Source organism: Pleurodeles waltl, chromosome 12, assembly GCF_031143425.1.
Source record: "Pleurodeles waltl isolate 20211129_DDA chromosome 12, aPleWal1.hap1.20221129, whole genome shotgun sequence".
Classification (NCBI taxonomy): Eukaryota; Metazoa; Chordata; class Amphibia; order Caudata; family Salamandridae; genus Pleurodeles; species Pleurodeles waltl.
This window is the reverse complement of record NC_090451.1, coordinates 478,993,334-479,013,337: the sequence shown is the minus strand read 5'-3', so window position 1 is coordinate 479,013,337 and position 20,004 is coordinate 478,993,334.

Sequence of the window (20,004 nt, the reverse complement as noted above, 5' to 3'; positions counted from 1 at the left end):
CTTTGTGTGCGTGGGTGAGAAGACGGAAGGTGATCCTTTTGCTGACAGGGAGCCAATGCAGGTGTCTCAGGTGTGCGGAGATGTGGCTGTTGCGGGGTACGTCGAGGATGAGGCGGGCCGAGGCGTTTTGGATGCGTTGCAGGCGGTTTTGGAGTTTGGCGGTGGTCCCGGCGTAGAGGGTGTTGCCGTAGTCCAGGCGACTCGTGACAAGGGCGTGGGTCACGGTTTTTCTGGTGTCGGCGGGGATCCAGCGGAAGATCTTGCGGAGCATGCGGAGAGTGAGGAAGCAGGCGGAGGACACAGCGTTGACTTGCTTGGTCATGGTGAGAAGAGGGTCCAAGATGAAGCCGAGGTTGCGGGCGTGGTCTGCGGGGGTCGGTGCGGTGCTGAGGGCCGTGGGCCACCAGGAGTCGTCCCAGGCGGACGGGGTGTTGCCGAGGATGAGGACTTCCGTTTTTTCAGAGTTCAGCTTTAGGCGGCTGAGCCTCATCCAATCTGCGACGTCCTTCATACCCTCTTGTAGGTTGGTCTTGGCGCTGGCGGGGTCCTTGGTGAGGGAGAGTACAAGTTGGGTGTCGTCGGCGTAGGAGGTGATGATGATGTCGTGCTTGCGTACGATGTCGGCGAGGGGGCTCATGTAGACATTGAAGAGTGTCGGGCTGAGCGATGAGCCTTGAGGTACGCCGCAGATGATCTTGGTGGGTTCTGAGCGAAACGGAGGGAGGTAAACTCTTTGGGAGCGGTTAGCGAGGAAGGAGGCGATCCAGTCCAGGGCCTGGCCTTGGATCCCGGTGGAGCGTAGGCGGGTGATTAGGGTGCGGTGACAGACGGTGTCAAAGGCAGCCGAGAGGTCGAGGAGAATGAGGGCGACTGTTTCACCGTTGTCCATCAGGGTTCTGATGTCGTCTGTGACTGAGATGAGGGCGGTTTCCGTGCTGTGGTTGGTTCGGAATCCGGTTTGTGAAGGGTCGAGCAGGTTGTTGTCTTCCAGGAAGGTGGTCAGCTGTTTGTTGACGGTCTTTTCTATTACCTTGGCTGGGAAAGGTAGAAGAGAGATGGGGCGGAAGTTTTTCAGGTCGCTTGGGTCAGCCGTAGGTTTCTTTAGTAGGGCGTTGACTTCAGCGTGCTTCCAGCATTCGGGGAAGGTAGCAGAAGAAAAAGAAGAGTTGATGACGGTCTGGAGGTGCGGGGCGATGATGTCGTCGGCTTTGTTAAAGATGAAGTGCGGGCAGGGGTCCGAAGGGGCGCCGGAGTGGATAGAGTTCATGATGGATTTGGTTTCTTCCGTGTTGATGTGGGTCCAGTTGTTGAGGGTGATGTCCGGGGAAGCGGGTTCAGTGGTGTATGGTTGGGTCTGGTGTCCGAAGCTGTCGTGGAGGTCGCTGATCTTGCGATGGAAGAAAGTGGCGAGGGATTCGCACAAATCCTGTGAGGGCGTGACAGCGTTGGCGCTGGCGCTGGGGTTGGAGAACTCTTTGACGATGCTGAAGAGTTCTCTGCTGTTGTGGCTGTTTTTGTCTAGTCTGTCGGTGAAAAAGTTCCTTTTGGCAGTGCGGATCAGGTGGTGGTGTTCGCGTGTAGCGTTCTTGAGGGCGGTCATGTTGTCCGCGGTGTGGTCCTTGCGCCAGGCCTTCTCAAGGGCACGACAAGTTTTCTTTGATTCTTTGAGGGTGTCAGAGAACCAGAGAGGTTTTTTGGTGTTGGTCTGTCGATGCGTGCGTTTGAGGGGAGCAAGGTTGTCAGCGCAGTTGGAGATCCAGTTTGTGAGGTTGAGAGCTGCGTCGTTGGGGTCGGTGGTGAGGGTGGGTTGGTTGGCGGCGAGAGCGGAGAAGAGTTGCTCTTCAGGGATCTTGTTCCACTGTCGATGAGGGGTGGGTTGAGTGCGGAGGTGGGAGGTCTCGCGTCGGAATGTGAAGTGGACGCAGCTGTGGTCGGTCCAGTGTAGGGCAGAGGTGTGGCTGAAGAAGACGTGTTTGCTGGCGGAGAAGATAGGGTCGAGCGTGTGTCCGGCGATGTGGGTGGCGGTGTTCACCAGTTACACTCGCATTATCAATGAGGTTATCAAAGATGCCATGGGTGCAGTGATTTGTAGGGTAATTAGCACTGCACGGTGAGGGTGTGAGTTATAGTACCTGTAACCTTTGTTTTTTTCAGTGAATTTGTATGTTTTTTTAAACGTTAAGTAATTTTTATTACTCTACGTTAATCCAACTAGTGCTGCACAGGGATGTGGCCCCTAACCACCAATGCACACAGCCCTTTGACTCTTCAATGGGGGCCACGCAGCCCCCCTCCAACTCTACATTTAGCCCTGGGGAGGTAGTGGTGCCCAGGGGTGCGGGAGTCGAAAACAGCCCCCCATTCTTTTATTTTTCAAATTTGCCTCGGGGAGGTGGCAGTCCCTGAGGCTGTGAGGGAGCCGTAAAACTCTCCCACACTGAAAAAGAATGTGTGCCCCAGGGAGGTGGCAGTCCCCGGGGCTGCAAGGAGCTGAATGGCCCCGCACATTGAAATAGAATGTGTGCCCCATGGAGGTGGTGGTCCCCAGGGCTGTGGGGGGGCCCGAACAGCCCCCCCACATTGTTTTGAATGTGTGCCGCAGGGAGAGGTGGTCCCCCAGGCTGAGGGGGTTGGGCACCCCCCTCACTTTTGATTTGATTAGAACTCCAGGGAGGTGGTGGTCTCCGGTGCTGCAGGCGACCGGAGGTCCCCCTCCCACATTCAAAATATAAATGTCCTGGGGACCTGGCCCAACCAGGGGCTGCAGTTAAAGCAAATGCGTGAGCCCAACACTTGTTTTTTTTTTCAATTTGTTCAGATCTGCAGCAACTCCGGCCGAAATCTTTTTAAAAAATGCTCTGTTGTAGGGTGTCCCTCGAGAGGTCAGGAGGGTTTGTGGAGCCATTGTGCCTCTATATATCCAAAATTGGATTTTTTTTTTATGTCTCAAAAACTACTGAATGGATTTATACCAAATAACAAACAGGGGCTCTTTTTGGACCAAGAGTTACCTTACTGCCAGATATGCTGTAATTCCGTCCAGTAATTTAGGTACTATTGCTGTTCAAAATTCCTATGGAAAAATGAATGGGGAAAATGCGTTTTGGGACCCCACTTTTTCTAGGCCCCCTTCTTGATTAATCACCCTGAAACTTCCCAGATAGCAGCTGAGGTAAGCATCATGTTTTCTTGGAAGATTTCATGAAGATTCATCAAATGACACCAAAGTTATTAGCAAAACATATTTCCCCATTTTATGTCTGTGGGGATTCTGCAGTCTTTAGGTACCACTACAGCTCAAACCACTTAATTAAATCACACCAAATTTGGCAGTAACCTAGCTCTTGATCCTGAGATTGTGCTTTTTGTGATTTGGTTTTAAATCACTTCAGTACTTTTGTTAAAGGGAAAATAATAAATATCTAGGCATGAAGGGTCCATGGGTCAGTGCAAAAAGCAAGGCCCTGATTGACTGGCTACTACCTGAAAGGAAAGTTTCAGCTGCCATTCTGTTTCTTGGCTCTGCCACTGGGGAGAAAACATAAATAAAAACACACACAAGGGGTCAGGATAGAAATATCTTGATCCCATAGAACACATGGAGGAGTGTGTAAGGGAACCCTTATGGGCAAAAAACTGCCCAATTCTTTTTGGATGATCTGCGGATCCACTGCAGCACACATCATGACCCTCAGTGTAAATCTGCAATGGATTCAGGGATCTGAAGCCCAATGGAAAAAAACAAACTCTCACACACCATAACCCCGCTTCAGATTGGGGTTAGGTGTATGTGGGGGGTTTGGGGACAGGGCCTAGCCACAGGCATGGTGGTGGTTGTATTAAAAGTACCATAGAAATTCACTGTAAAAACAAAAGCTTCCATGGACATCATAGTTACGTTCACGTTTTACCCAGAAATTCAGCAGTTATAGTTATAGTTGTATTTGTCTAACGAAATATGATTCATGCTGAAAAGTAACTTTAGGCAACAAATTATAGTTTCTTAACAAAGGTATAAGTACAAGTATAAAAAAAATGCTGAACTGCTGAATTTCTTTCTTTTTGTGTGGGAAAAGCAGGAACATAAATATAATGTCCCTGTAACCTTACTTTTTTCAGTGAAAAAATATATATATAAAAAATTTGCCGCTAATCCTGCAAAGCACCCAGAGGCCCATTGAACACAATTGGAGTCTTTTTTTAATGCCTTCACTTGGCAGGCATTAAAGATTGCTGATAAAAATGGGGCAAAGGAATCCTATAGATTCATTTGCACAATTTTTACAGCCCCCCCTAGTACCGGAATGTCCTCCTTGCATACATTATGCCTGGCACAGGCATAATGTGGCGCAAGGGGTCACCAAGTAGCGCAATGCAACCATTGAGCCACGTTGTAAAAATGGCGCAGCGTTTTTACCCTTTTAATGCCACATTATCGTAAAACAAATTATGCTAATGTGGCATTGGAATGGCTCTAGACCAACATAATTCTGGGCCAAAGTTTATAGGGACGTTCTAGTTAGATGACAATGTCTGTTAAAATATGCCTTAAACTAACAAAACCACTGAAATGACCTAAAGCACCAGTTCGTAAACTTTTGACTTCTATGGCCCCCTCTGATTTATTGTTGCAACCCCACAGAATCATTAATGGAATGCTGAGAACCTCACTTGAGTCATTGCTGGAAGCATTTTCGATGATTTGACCAGCAAAACGATGCATAACAAACACAGAAACAGTAATTCAGCAAACAAATGCATAAATAATGAAGCATGTTCTGTTATTATAACCTTAATAGGAAAGTTGTCGATTTTCTAAATTCAATTAAAGCCACTCATCAACCAGACTGTATTCTTTTTGATGTGCTTACACTTCTACCACAGATTATTCTGAGGCTAATATTTGAATATTTAGCCTCCAAGTGCACACACTACAATCAGCATATATGGGAATTGTGAGGAAATTGTGTTTTTCCTTCAACTTTCTTTGAATTTTGCAGGAATCTCTGCCAAAGCAGGGGCATCCATCCAAGCAGTACTTCCCTGCATTCCAGTTGGTCTCTAGTTTTTAGAAATGAGTGGGATAAGTAGTGGTCCAAAGATGCGAGCTGACTTCGGGCTGATGCAGTCTCTTGTGGATTCGTCCAATAGGCCTGCCCAAAATTGTAAGATAACATTTTTATCAGTAGAATTGGTGTAAGAGAGTATGTTGCCATTTGTAGTAAATTCTAGTGTTTGCTGTTACATGAATTTTAAGAATGACAGCTTTTTCAAAGTATTTATTTTTTGTTGAGCAGCATAGGTAATGAAAAGTGCATCATGCATGCAAATCATAAATATTCTTAGGTTCTCCTAGACCTCAACTCTTATGATATATAGGAGGATGATAGATTGGTGTGACTGTGTTGCAGACACACACAAAAAACTGTAGCTATGCCACTTTTCTCATCTTAATAACAAACAAGAATATAAATGTGACTGTTGATCTTATCCATTGTATGTCATCTTACACTTTTAGTCCTGTGTTCACAGAGTGATGTGTTGAATGCATAGACAAAGGGGGGTGCAGACATTTCACTAAACTGCACAGATCCAGTAAATTCCACAGGTATAGACAATAATTATTTCTTGAAGTTAGTAGGTCTCTGCTCCCATCGGATGCTGATAATGGAGTAATACCCTGTCTGCTTCCCCATTAGAACTGAAATGAAGATAGTAGGTACAGGCACGTGTGAGGCATGCCTTCTTTTAGGAAGCCCAGATCTTTACTCCATTCCCCCTTTTTTTCACCTGATACAAGAATAACTATTGTGTTGAGGGGGCAATTCGGGTCTTAGAGATGTGGCGATCGAAGGGTAAAATGCACAAACAACTCCACCAGAAAGCTGAAAGGCGACAGTGGTGAGAGTACAGGAAGAGGCATGTCTTGTTGCATGAAACCTGGTCTTCTTCCATTTGTCCATGTGATAAAGAATGGAGCTTTGAGTGGAAGGACATTTCACAACCCCACAGAGGGGTGAGTTGAGAGTTTCACCTTTGCAAAGCTCCTTAAGGGGGAATTAATGCGCATAGTGGGTGGAGGCCAAAAGGAGGCACACCTTATGTCCTGAAGCCATGATACCTATTAAGTTTCTATTTTTGCAAATCACAGATGTGCCCAATGGTGTCCAGGGTCATTTCAGATCCTTAGAGTGTGGAAAATCGGGTATCCAAGGTATGCTCCACCTACGTGACCTAAAGTGCAGATGGCATTTAGGGGCAAGTGGATCCACAGCACAACACTCAGTTTTTATTTTACATCTTTAGAAACAAGAACTGTGATGCTGAAGCAGAATTTCAGGCTCTCATAGAAGATCTTATATAGGTGTACCACCACTAGCTAGATTCCCCCAAGAGGTGTGAAATGCTGATGGTATTCAGATGCCAGTGAGATTTCATTTTTTTTTTCTTGAGAATTGGTGCACCTTGATCTCCCTAGGGCATTTTTACACTAATGCAAGAGAGGCGGATTTGAGGGTAACATGCTTGGTCAACTCCACTCAGAGGAACTGATTTGAAGATGGAGGTATGAAGCCAAAGAGAGGCATGTTCTGTGCCAGGAGGCTCTGCTACCCACTCTATTTCTACTAATCTTATGCAAAATTGTACCTAGTAGTCTAGTGGTGCCCCTGGAGCATGATGGTGGGGAATCAACTCCCAGTTTACCCCCTGTCCCAACTAGAAGGGTTTGAGCTAAAGGGATGTTACTGATTCCCATGTCATAGGAGCCTTCATTACTCCATATGTTTCTATTGACAGAACAATTGTTTCCTGGGATTGACTGACCCCCTCAGCCCTACTGTGGACTTTGGAGGGGAGCCTGGTAATTTTGATTGAGGCATAACCCATGCAAGTGGGGCTAATCAACTGAGAAAAAAAAAACCTGGTGGTCCAATGGTGGTTTCAACCCCTCTGGGATGGGTAAATTAACCTATTAGGCACCCCATGGGTCTGGAAGGCTGGTATTAATGAGAGTAAGGGTAGTGGGAGACACAACCATTGCCAGCAAGTTGCATCCCAGAGCAAAAAAACTGTTGGTGAAGTGGTGCTTTCAGGTCGATGGAGAAAAGATTAATGGTAAAACTCCCATTCTGCATTCTCATAGGGGCTGAAAGGATGGTATTTGCTGGGGTAAGGTGGAGCCATGAGAGAGAGGTCACTCCATTTATAATAAGCAATAAAAAACATTGGCTTGTGTCCAAGTGATGGATTCCTGCACAGACTTCAAACAGAAATCCATTCTGGAGGGGCACTGTAGATGTTGCCTTTTCCTTTGTTTTGTTGGTGAGTGTCACATAACACTGCCATTCCTGCTGGCTTCAAAAGTTTGAGAATTGGGTCTCCTACCCCTCTGGCAGTATCACATGGTGGGAAAGACCCCAGTGTATGCACTAAAGCGTTTTCCAAGCCCGATTGGAAGAATCTATCTTCAACATTCTCCCCTTTTCACACCTTTTATGCAGGATGTGGAGGTCACCTCATCTGCAATAAAGGTTCATAAACTTTATGTAGTGCTTCGAAAATACTGTAACCCAAACAAAAATTCCAGCATGCCTACAAGTTGAGAAATTGTGTTTGAGGTAGTTATTTTCCTTACGTGTAGGGAGCGCATCTTTTTTTTTTTACTGCTTCATACTTGACAACAACTCTAAGAAAGGCTGACACAGAGAAAATATGCCCCCATAACAATAAATGAAACAAGATCAGTAGTATACACCACTTAGATCAATTATACTGCTTATGGACCATTAATGTAATAAGTGAACAAAATGGAAATCTGTTTTTAAAGGATTATGGTTAATTTGAAACATTCCTAGTACTCTGGTAAATCGTGAACAAAATTGAGAGCAGAGGGGAAGGTGATTAAGGATATAAAGATGCATGAATAGGGTCTTCAGCACTGGTAAAGGAAGGCCCTCATAAGTCGGTGGCCTACACAATGACCCATACAACAGGGGTATACAGAGTGTGCTGCATGATTCACACCTTGTGGCAGCTCAAGATGGGAGTGGTGTGCACGGCTGTGGTGTTAGAACCAGGGCCTTACGGCCCTCTGGTATGCTCCACTCTGTATGCTCCCCTGTCACCTTTATCCGTGTGGTGGATACTGCAGCAACCCTCGTAATTCTAGCATGCTCTCTATGATACAGCATGATATCGACACAACAAGTCACATAGCTACTTGCAGTATTGGACATTAAGACAGTTGGTTATTAGGGGCGTGGCTGAACCAGCCAAGATGTCAGACGCGTAATCACAAGGCTCTGACAGGGTTGCTACGCGATCCTGATGAACGGCTCTCCCCGGGACCCAGCAGCACTATCTGACCAGATCGGGAGAGCCTGACCTGGCGCAGGGCGGCGGGGCTGGAAGTTACCCCCCTGGGGCCCTCCTGCATGATGGAGGAGGAGGGGCCTTGGTGCGCGCTGGAGTTCGGCTTTGAAGCCGCGGGCTCGAGTTGGATGGGCTGTGACGGGCCTCTGGCGGATGTCGGTGGGACCCGGGCTGTGCCGGAGGGACGCCCGGGGTCCTCTCCCAGCCCCCGACGTCGGTGGAGCTGCCCTGCCGCCCTGGAGATTGAAGGGGCGGCGGCCGGAGCCCTGGGCCCTGGGCGCGCTGAGTAGTTGGACGGCGGCCCCGGAGCGGGGCCTGGGATGGTGGGCTCTGTGGGCACCCAGAACCATAGGAGAGATTTCCCAACCCCCGTGGAGGGGCGGCTGGGACTGCGGGGACCCCTTGAGGAACCAGGGGTACCCCCTGAGGTGAGGGGGCCACCGCTGGGCCCTGCTCGCCTTCCGGGGGGAGTGCTCCTACTGAAGCCGGGTGGTTGAAGTGGCCGGGGCTGGTTGAGGTGGTGGCCACCTCTGGAGCAGAGGAGAGGTCGGTGGACACATGCTGGGCCCTTGAAAAGACACCCCAGGGCACCGCCCCCCCACAGGGACTTATGGCACACCGCAGTGACGCCGCACTCACGGAACAGAAAGGGAGCTGGCAGCTGACCCCCAAAACACGGCCTGCACTGGCATTCTGAGAGGGCAGAGAGCACACCTGCTTGGTGGGCACCGGTGGGGGGAATACCCATCGGTCAAGGGAACGGTTACTGAGATGTAAGCAGGCCCCATAGGAGTGCACCACGAACGTAGCCGTCGAGAACCAGGACCAGCTGTGGAGGGGACCCACTCCAAAGGGGTACTGAAACTACAGAGTTGCGCTCCGCCGATGCCATCCAGGGCCCGTAATAAAGACAATATGACAAGCTGCAAAGCAACAACTGAGCGCGGCGGGGAACACACCGGAGACCTCAATCACCAAACAGTGCAAGCCACACTTGATAAAATACTAGGTGCCATTGAGGATACCAAAACAACCCTGCAACGCGATATCAACTAGGTGGCTGTGGAGGTGGGCCTTCTGAGAGCGGACCACCAAAAGTTGACTGACAGAGTGCAGGTGGCAGAAACGACCCTGACGGAGCTTGCTCCGAAACACAAGGGTCTGGCAGCCACGGTGACTGACTTAACCGACCAAGTCATGTGGTTAGAGTGATGGGCAGAAGATGCAGAAGGGAGAAGCAGCAGGAACAACGTGCGGGTAGGTGGTCTACCGGAAGGAGCGGAAGGAACAAACATGGTGGAGTTCCTAGAAGAGTGGCTGCGAACAGTGGCAGCACCAGAGAGCCTGACCCCATTTTTCTTCCTGGAGCGCGCGCACCGGTGTCCTCGAGGCCCTTAGAGACAGGAAGACCACCCCGGGTGGTGGTGGCCAAACTACTGCACTACAAAGACAGAGATGCTCTTCCCCAGCGTGCCAGAGAGGCCGGACCCTTCAGGGTGGCGAATGGGGAGGTGACGCTGTTCCCGGAAGTACAAACCAGGCGGGCTTCCTTCCTAACAGTGAAGAGAGCACTTAGGGAAGAGGGGATACATTACTCCCTCCTCTTCCTGGCCAAGCTGAGGGTGATTGTCAATGACCAAACTATGTATTTCCTAAAACCAGATGAGGCATGGGAATGGCTAGAGATGCGTGGAATAGGAGAGGGACGCCGAGGCGATGGCGACCAGACCGGACGGAACCTCCGTTGGGGACAGAGAAGACAGCGGAACAGACTCCGCACGCGAAGCGAACCAACCCAGGCCCAGAAGGATCTTGCTAAAAGAGGGGCCTTGGAGGCGGCGGCTTCCATCAGTAAGGAGATATCTTCACCGGAGGGAAGTGGAGGAGAATTGGACCGAGCCTCTTTGTCCTCGATGGGGGGCTCGGGCTGCTCCGCATCTGCTCCGAGGGTGACCCCCCAAACGGCAGACGAACTGGGTTGAATGAATCCATAATCCGGACCTGAGGTGAGGAGCACAGTACAACAGCAGGCCCTGACGGGCATGGAGCTACCACCCCCCACAGTTGTCTCGGCCACTCAGCTATAGATGGTGAGACCCACACCTAACTTGTTGACTAAGTTGCACTGTTGCACTCATTAATGGGCCACCTACAGTTGGAGAGGCACCCTGGGGACTGGGAGTTGGGAGTTACAGTTTTATGGTTTTGATGGTGATGTCGCGGTCGGGCCATACATATACAGGAAATGCAGGCAGGGGGCGGTCTCAGGGTCTGGCTGGTCGGGGGTACATGGTCCATTACAGACATGCTATCATGACAGAGTACAATATACTAACATGGAATATTAGGGGGATGGGGTCACCCGCTAAACGAATAGAGTGTTGGCCTACCTAAAAAGATGGAGTATCCACGTGGCCCTACTACAGGAAACACACCTCGTAGTGACCGAGATTGAAAAATTTAGATGAAAATGTAGAGGGCAGATATTTGCCACCAAATATTCGGGTTACGCTGGGGGAGCCCTGGTGTGAGTTAGAGCGAGAGTCCCCTTTGAAGCTACCTCGACGGACATTGACCAAGAGGGCAGGTTTGTAACAGTGAAGAGGAAGCTGCATGGAGCCCTGGGCGCCTTAACTAGTGTTTATGCCCCTAGCCAAGACCAGATCCCCTTTTTATGCAGTGCCTATCGAGTCAATTCAACGCCAACGGGGGAAGAGCTATTGATTGGGGGAGACTTTCATAGTGTAATGGACATTGACCTTGATCGTTCCACCCCCCGCTGGCGGGAGCAGTAACACATAAAATAAATAAGAATTTGAGGGATTGGGTGAGGGCCTGGGAGCTGCTGGATGTCTGCCGCAATCAACACCCTGGGGAAAGGGACTACTCCTATTACTCCTGTCTTCACCGGGTCCACACCAGGATAGATATGATAGTATGCTCAACCTCAATAGCACAGGAAATGACACACTCAGAATACTCAGGGCGCACCCTCTCTGATCATAACCCCATCATGCTTACATGGAAGGCAATCAACGATAGACCCCCCATACCAATATGGAGACTCCCACCTGGTGAGCCATATCGCTATTAATAAGGGATCCACGTCAGCTAGACATGAGGAGTCGGAGGCACTCAAGATAGTGACTAGGGGTTATTGCCTGGGGCAGACAGTTGGAATCAGACGCACATTGAAGCGGAAATTGAATACGTTGGAGAAGATTATACATGAAGGAGAGAGAGGGGGAAGCAGAGAGGCAACTGAGCACAAAAGGTACAAAGAAGCACAGAAGACCCACTCACAGGTCGAGGAATAGTTGAGATGCCATAGTAAGCAGGGACACTGGGCTTCGGTGCAGGCGGAGGAGGGCAGATCGGGCAAGATGTTAGCTTGGCTGGTGAGACCGAGAGGAGGGGGGACACACATTGTAGGAGTCCGGGAGATGAAGGGGGAACTCAGAAGTACACCAGGGGACATAAATGAATATGGGGAGGAGGACAAGCTGGGGGGACCAGTGACCCTTGGGGAAGTACAGGAGGCCATCGAGCAGTTAGCATCGGGGAAGACCCCAGATACAGACGGGCTCCCGATGGACTTCTATAAGAGGTACTCAGCCCTGCTGGCAACCCAGTCGGTGGAAATGTACGCAGAGGCGTTCCAGCGAGGCCGACTGCCGGACTCAATGAGGGAGGCCCTGGTGGTCCCTCTTTCCCAAGTCAGACCCGGGTGACGTGTCTGTGACTGACTTTCGCCCATTATCAATGTTGAAGAATGACTTCAAAATTCTTAGCAAGCTTATGACCAACCGACTGCTCCTACATATATCCAATTTGATCCATAAAGATCAAAACAGGTTTGTACCTACCCGCAATACATCGCTAAATCTTAGATGCCTTTTCGCCATCCTGCACATGCAGCATGAAGAGAAGCCCCCTACAGGAATGCTCCTCGCGATCGACTTTGAGAAGGCCTTTGACTCGGTCAGATGGGACTACCTGAGGAATGTTATGCGTTGGATGGGATTAGGGGAGGGATGGGTGAGATGGGTAGACCTATTATACGAAGCCCTACTGGCAAGAGTAAGGATGGGCAGGATGGTGTCGGAGACTTACCCTATATACAGAGGCACCAGGCAAGGGTGCCCATTATCCCCAATGGTATTTGCCTTAGCGATTGAGCCTCTGGCATCCGACTAAGGACGGAGGGCAGGGGCAAGGGAGTGGAGTGGGGACTGGATGAACATATTATCTCCCTCTACGCTGATGACATCCTGATCCATCTAAGGAAGGGTGATTCGGGACTACCGTGGGCACTTGATAACCTGGACCACTTTGGAGGCCTGTCCGGCCTGCGCCTTAATAGGGGCAAGACCTTTGTATTTCCCTTGTCAGCAGGAAGCCCGCGCCCTCCATCCTGCCCGGAGAATATGGTATGGGCACCACACACCTTCAAATATTTGGGCATACAGGTGTTCCACGATCTCAGGGACCTACGTGAAGGTAACGTTGGGAGGGCACTCAGATCGCTCCGTGCTTCTGTGTGATTCTGGCGATCATGGCGATCTCTCAAATTATCCATCATGGCCAGAGTATCACTATCCAAGATGATTATGCTGCCACGCCTCCTTTATTACTTTGCCAACTTACCGGTATTACAGGAAGAGAGTATTATGACAAAGGGAGCCTTGTCGTGCTGGAAGAGATGCTTGCGACGTATGGGAACTGGACGCCCTTACTCTGCAGCACTGCCTTTATCAGTGATAACACAGGGTACTGATACTTAAAAGGAATGTGCCATCTAGAAACACTGTTTAGACTCAAACTTCAATACAAATTGAGAGTCAAACACAAACTGATGTGATTATGATTGCTCTCCGTGCTCATGGCGCTTGCATTTTTTGAAGGGGTGATGAGGCTATCACAATGGGGAGGGATAGTCAATCCTTAGATGATCACCAGGTTAGCAGCCTTGAAAATGCTATTGTCACTACTACACTTAAACAGGTATTGGTCAGCAGTGCAAAGTCAGAGGTGAGAACCTCTGGGTTGCTGGGAAAAGCCTCAGGAAAAGCAGGCGAAGGACCGAGCATGGGCACCAAGAAGAAGGAAAGGCAGAGAAAAAGGGGAAGAGGGTTACACCATTCCTGGTATATTCTTTAAAATTATTCTCCACCTTTGAGGGACGTGCAGCCAGTGGGATAATTCCAACTGCTAGCCACAGGTTTCCCCAAAATACTCAATCCCCTATTGTGAGGGCAGTTGAAGATCGGGAGGTCCAACTAAAGAGGCAACTTGCTTAGAACAGTCTAAAAGGGCAAGGATGCCCAAGAAGAAAAATCTCTAGGAAGAGAGGTGTTGTCAGGAAGTGCACAAGTAGGGTAGCTAAGGCCTGTAGTTCTCTGCCTTGCCCTCAGGATATAGTGGTAGCAAATTAGGCATGGAGGTGCATGTACTACTAAGGAACCTGGGGTGTCCCCCGGCCTTAACCTAGATGCCCTACCTTTTATTGAGCCTCCAGTGATTGGACATATAGACAGTACAGAAAGATGCAGCCCGTATTATGACTCCACTGCTGCCTCTGATGGCATCCTGTCTAGAAGAAGGAATGGTGGGTGATGTTTGGAGTTTGTCGAACTTTTTCCAGATGTCAGGTTAAACTAAACCCTTAAATAGATCAAGGCTGCTAGCTCTCTTCTACTCTGTTGAAGAGCCGAGAGCACGTTCTTCTAGTGATATGAAACTAGTGAAGCTGGGCAGCAAGAAAAAGCGGTTTGACCATGGTGGGAGGTGTGCCCACCCCACTCCCCCCTTCAGATGGCCCCATTGCCTCTTGCTCCTCTGCTCTAGTCAAATTTGGGCTGCCTGGCATAGCCAGACTCACTTTCAGCCATATAGATTGCTTCCACATAATGGGGGTCGATGTACTGCAATGCCTTGATATTAGCCAAGAGGAAACTGTCCCCGATGTGCGATGCAAGAGCAATATAGGTATATTGAGCACTGGCAGCTTGCAAGGATATGGACCTGCAGTAGTGGGAGCAATGTGGGGGTCCTAAGCCGATGGCAATAGAGTATGTAAGATCCTGATCATTACTACTAACAAAAATAGCAGGCAAATCAGGATTCCCAAATGTGGCGAGAAGAAACTTTGGAATGACTACGAGGTTTGGTCATGGATAGCGGCAGCATTGGCTAGAGACTCAGGTGCTCCCTCCAGAGTGAGATTTGACTAAATAAAGAAGAATTTCCTCCTCCGTTCTGCCACTTCTTTTGCATATACCACTTTCAAATGTTCCACCTGTAATAATGTGGAGGGGGAATGCATACAAATTCTGTTGTGGAACATAACGGGCCTCGCTAGGAAAATGGAGGATAATGACTGGCTTGAATATGTCAGCCTACATGATATTTGCTGCTTCCAAGAAACCTGGTCCCTTGGTGAAATAGGTGTAAATAAATTCTTGGGATTTGACACACTGGCTGACCATTCTAGGAAGGGGCGGCCATCCGATGGTCTTTCAATAAGGGTTCCATGTAAACTAAACTGTAAAGGAGAACAAGTAGATCTGCTATCCCTGTCGCTTTCTAATATCCAGCATGTGAGGCTTAGGCCTGGGGCAGAACTGGGGAGTGCATGGTTGACATACTGAATATATTTATATTATATATAACCTGCCAGGTTGGTCCCCGGGTGCTCTGGAATGATTGCTCTGCATATACTGGAAGTGTTAAACACACTGTGATAGATGACAAACTAATGAGAGGAGTACAGGAGGTAGGAATCTGATGTTGATCTGCAGAGGTTTTAATGCACAACCCTGTGACACCATCAATAATAATGAAACCCTGATGGAAGATCACAGCCTAGGAATACCTGAATCAGCTATGTGCTGCTTTAAGTCCACAAGAAAGGCTGAGGCATTTACTGACCTCTTGCTAAATTACCAACTCCGCTTTGTTAATGGTTGCACCAAGTCGGATGGTGCTGCTAGGTCAACCTTTGACAATAGAAAACTTCTTCAGTTATTGCTTATGTAATTTGTTAATGCGGAAGCGTGGAAGTTCATCCTTGACATGGTTGTGATTAATAGAGTGGAGAGTGAACATCACCCACGTGCCCTTAGTATGAGGATGTATGCCATGGGGATAAATGTGCAACAAAGCGGGCCATGGGAAATTACGGGTGTTAGATTGCCTTGTCTCATTGCAGAAGGAGAATAAGGTGGGATGGTAAGAAGTATTAGTGAGAACTCATACAGCTTGAATATATGGTGGCCAACAATGGAGCACCCATTATAGATGTCCTGACCAGTGATAGCCCATTGATCTTAGCCACATATGACAAGATGGTAAGTGAGCAGAGGGCCTTGTGGTCTTAGCCTGCAGTGTCTAAGGTTGTTGGTACTAAGAGAGGGGAGTGGCTAGGGTCGAAAGGCTGGTACGATGAGGAGTGTGTGAGGATATAAAGAGATGATTCACTGCCTTAGCGCGGCATCATGGTAGCCATGCTTGCAAAGAGAAATTCAGAGAGTGTAGAAAAGACAATAAGTGTTTCCTAACTGCCAAGAAACTGTTGTACCAGAAGGCTCTATGGGCAGAATTGAGGAAGACCACAGCTAAGAATAATTCCAAGAAATTCTGGGAACTGGTAGCTAGGATGGGGAAGGGGATGGTAAATGCTGTAGAAAACTGTATAGGTCCGCCTTTTTGGGTTCATTGTTTTAGTACCTATATAGTACTGCTTTAGCAAGACCTTTGGATCCCATGTCGATGCAAGATGTTTTGCCCACTTGTCCTAATGTAATTGAAATACTAAGTTAGGAAGTGATCAGAGCACTGGGTGCTATGAATAAGCGTAAGGGTCCTGGCCCTGGTGGACCTTTATCATGAGGCTCCCTATTATTGCACTAGTCTCCTCACTAAAGTGTTTAATGCATCCCTTGGGGGCAATGCAGTGCCTTCCTCCTGGTGTTCTGCCATTATTGTCCCAATTTACAAGAAGGGTGACTGAGGCTACCCTGCTAACTATCAACCGATCTCCCTCCGTGATAGAGCTATGAAGGTTTTATGGAAAATCCTGCTTAAGCACTAGCAGGAATGGGTAGATGCCCTTGATGTTATGAGAGAAGAGCAAGCTGGCTTTTGGTTCAGTGTAGGAACAGGTCATTCGCCTTTATATGATCTCACATAAATTTACACTAATTAGGAGCTGCTTGCTGTACTTGGTCTTTATAGACATGAAAACAGCCATCCATTCAGTGGATAGAGGCATTTTATGGACGCCCCTACTGTGCATAGGAGTTGATGTTCCCCTAGTTAAAGCTATAGTGGCACTGCATTCAGGTAATATGACCAGAGTGAGATATGGGCCAGGTGCGGAGTGCACAGACCCCTTCCAGGTTCAAAAGGGTGTTCAGCAATGCTGCATGCTGGCGCCACTACTTTTTAGCCTTTTCCTGAATGATGTGGTTGACTATCTCCTAGAAGAGCAGTTAGAGGTTCCCTTCATAGCTGGCAGGACGGTCTTAATATTATCTGCAGATTACTGGTTGCTTGTGGCGTGTACAGAAAATGCAATCCATAACCTCCTGGGGCCTTGCAGCCACCTCCTAGTCTTAGGCGAAACTAGTGATAGGTGGTGAACCAATCAATACTACTAAGCACTTTAACTACCTGGGTGTACGGTTCTCTGATAAGTTAAATTGGGATGGCCATGGACGGAAGGCGGCTATAGTCCTAAAGCAAGCAGTTGAGGCCATACTGAAGTTTAGGCACAAGGCTGGCACCAGAAGCATCAGTGTCATCTTCCAAATATACACCCAAAAGACGGTGGCCTCAGCGCTCTACTCGGCAGAGCTTTGGGGGTATGCGTATACCAGCATGCTGCAAGTAGTTGAGTATAATTTTCTAAGATCTTTAATAATGTTGGGACAGGGAGCCCCCCCCCCCAAAGGCCCTCTTTGCAGAGCTCAGCCTGGTGCCAATATCTGAGCTAGCAGTCCTAAGGCCAGTGTTATACTGGTGAGGTCAGGACATAACCCTGAGGCAGTAGTTTACTTGGAAACCCTTGAAGAGGTCACTTCGAGTGGCAGACTTGGGGGTTATTCACGGGGGTTCATGTTGAAAAGGTTTTAGGAAAGCTCCAGCCATAGGCTTTGTGGTCAGAACTCAGCCGACTCAGGCAGGATACTGTGGGTCAGGTCAACATCTGGAACCATGAATTCAATAAGATGAGGGTATGCCAGGAGCTTAGGCCTGGATCAATTATAAGATATTACTTTAATAACACCTATGGTTGTGCCCTTACAGATTACCTGGATCAGTTACACCCCGAACTGAAGCGCTCTCTGTATTAAAGATAAAGGTTGGGCATAATGCTATGAAAAGATTATCTAGCCCGTACCCGTAAGCTAGTGGCTGGGCTACAGTACTGTGATTGTTGCCTCGGGGAGGTAGACAATGTTGCCCACTTCACACTGTTTTGCAGAAAATTTGACACGGCTCGGTAACGGCGGCTTCACCCCCTTTATAAGTCCAGTGAGGCAAATTGTGCCGAGGCTGCACTAGCACTCTTTGTTAGGCCCGATAATATTAGTGAACATATTTTGGTAGCCTCAAATATATGGGCTGCATGGCCTTGCTTGAGGGAGCTTCCAGCTAAGCTGGGGTTGATTGAACTACAAGAACTTTATAAGTCCCCAGCTTTTGTGTTTCTGTGCGATGGAACTAGTTACACCCTTCTGTATAAATGGGGTCACCTTAATAGCTGTATTTTAATGACATGCCATAGATAACTGTTATATGCACAAGCACTTTCTCCTTGTATCCCCTTTTCAAAGTATCTTTTGCATAACGCGAGTTTGCCTAAGTAGCTGCTCTTAATGTCTTGCCATAGTTAATTGTTATATGTATAAGCACTTTTTCCATTTGTCCCCTTTCCAAAGTTCCTTTTGCACAGATGGGGTCGGGCTCTGTAGTCGTATTTAATATCTTGTTGTAGTGCCTAGATAGTGGTACTGCATTTGTATATGCATGCGCAAGGTGTGGCTTTATGAATTAGTGAATTTCCTTGTGTGGAGTTGTATTGTTATTGTTTCTTTTTTATCTAATGAACACCTGTTTTTATATATATGCTAATTATGTCTTTCGTTTACCGTTTTATGAATACTGCTTTTTCTTTATTGGAAGGCTTGCAGCTGAAACAATAAACAATACATTTAATCGAATTGAATTTGAAGCAGAGTTATAATTGTTTAGACAGTTCTGTATAATTCCGGAACTACTCCAGGATAGGTCTGGCAATCATAATGTCCTGCAACAATAATGTCTATAATTTATGCAGATGTAATGGAAAATACTGCCTGAGTACATTAGAGACAAATATGTATTAGAAAATGAATTGGTTTCATTTTTACCCAGGAGCAAAAAATGTCCTCGTGCATAAACACCTTCACCCTCATTATGCATTTTCAAAAAGCACCTTTATGTGCAGGTCTATGACAAACTATTTACTAGGGGAATGTGATTACCACAAACATATGAGCTTGTGCGATTTCATCTACTTCTGGTAGGTGCACCACCCTAGCCACCCTCAGTCTCACCGCTGAGCTTAACTAGTGAAAGTGACTATTCCTCAATACTAGCATCACTTCCTTATGTGTATTTATGTTATGTTAGCTGGGAGTGTATTACACCATTTCACCACCAAAAGGGATATCTATGAGCACAGTGGACAAACATATGTGATAATGCATAGTAAGAGGCCCCTCATAGGTATAAGAAGAGATTAGAATAGTTAAGTTATAAGATATTTTTCAAGCACAGAAAGGCTTGAGGTTTGGCAAAGTTTTGAAAGCAGGGTATTGCTCTGTAGAAATTAGTTGCTGGTACCCCAACATCCTTTAGGTCAAACATGAGTAAGAACAAAACTGATCGTTCCTTATTTATGTACTAAGTGAAGGTGAATTTCGTAATCCTTATTGCCTTTTGTCTTATTTTCCTCATCATTGGTAATCATGAGTATAACTTTTAGTACACTGAGGTGATCCACTCTGATTACATGCAGTATGATACAGCCTTGCCCAGTGATTTAAATGATCACGCTGGAGCCACGTAGGGTAAACTGTGTCCCTTCCCTCCTTTCCATTTGTATTTTTCTGCATACAAGGTTGTAATTAATTTTGGCCTTTTAAATCTCTACAGATGTCCCCCAGGTATACTGATGTCCTTATGGGATCCCTGGATGAGGTGTGGGGTTAATTCGTCATGGATATTCATACAAACAAATGTGTTACCATCCTGGAATTTACACAAACACAAACAACTGTGGGCATGTTACAATGAAATAGGAATTCTTTAGTTTGTACACCAATACACAATTGTTTATCCTATTGTTCAATAAGTCTTGGTTGTGGTTCTTGCACTTTTACACTTGATATTTCACAATATTTTCAATGAAATTTAGTTTATGCTGTTATTAAATCATATCTTTTGATTACAACCCGTACAATATTTTTGTTGCATTCATTGCTAACAGTATTTTTGCTGTATACGTAAATAATTTAGTTTGTATGATGAGATCATATAACTAAATATCCAGATTTATGCAGACATTTAGGTTGCTTCTATTCT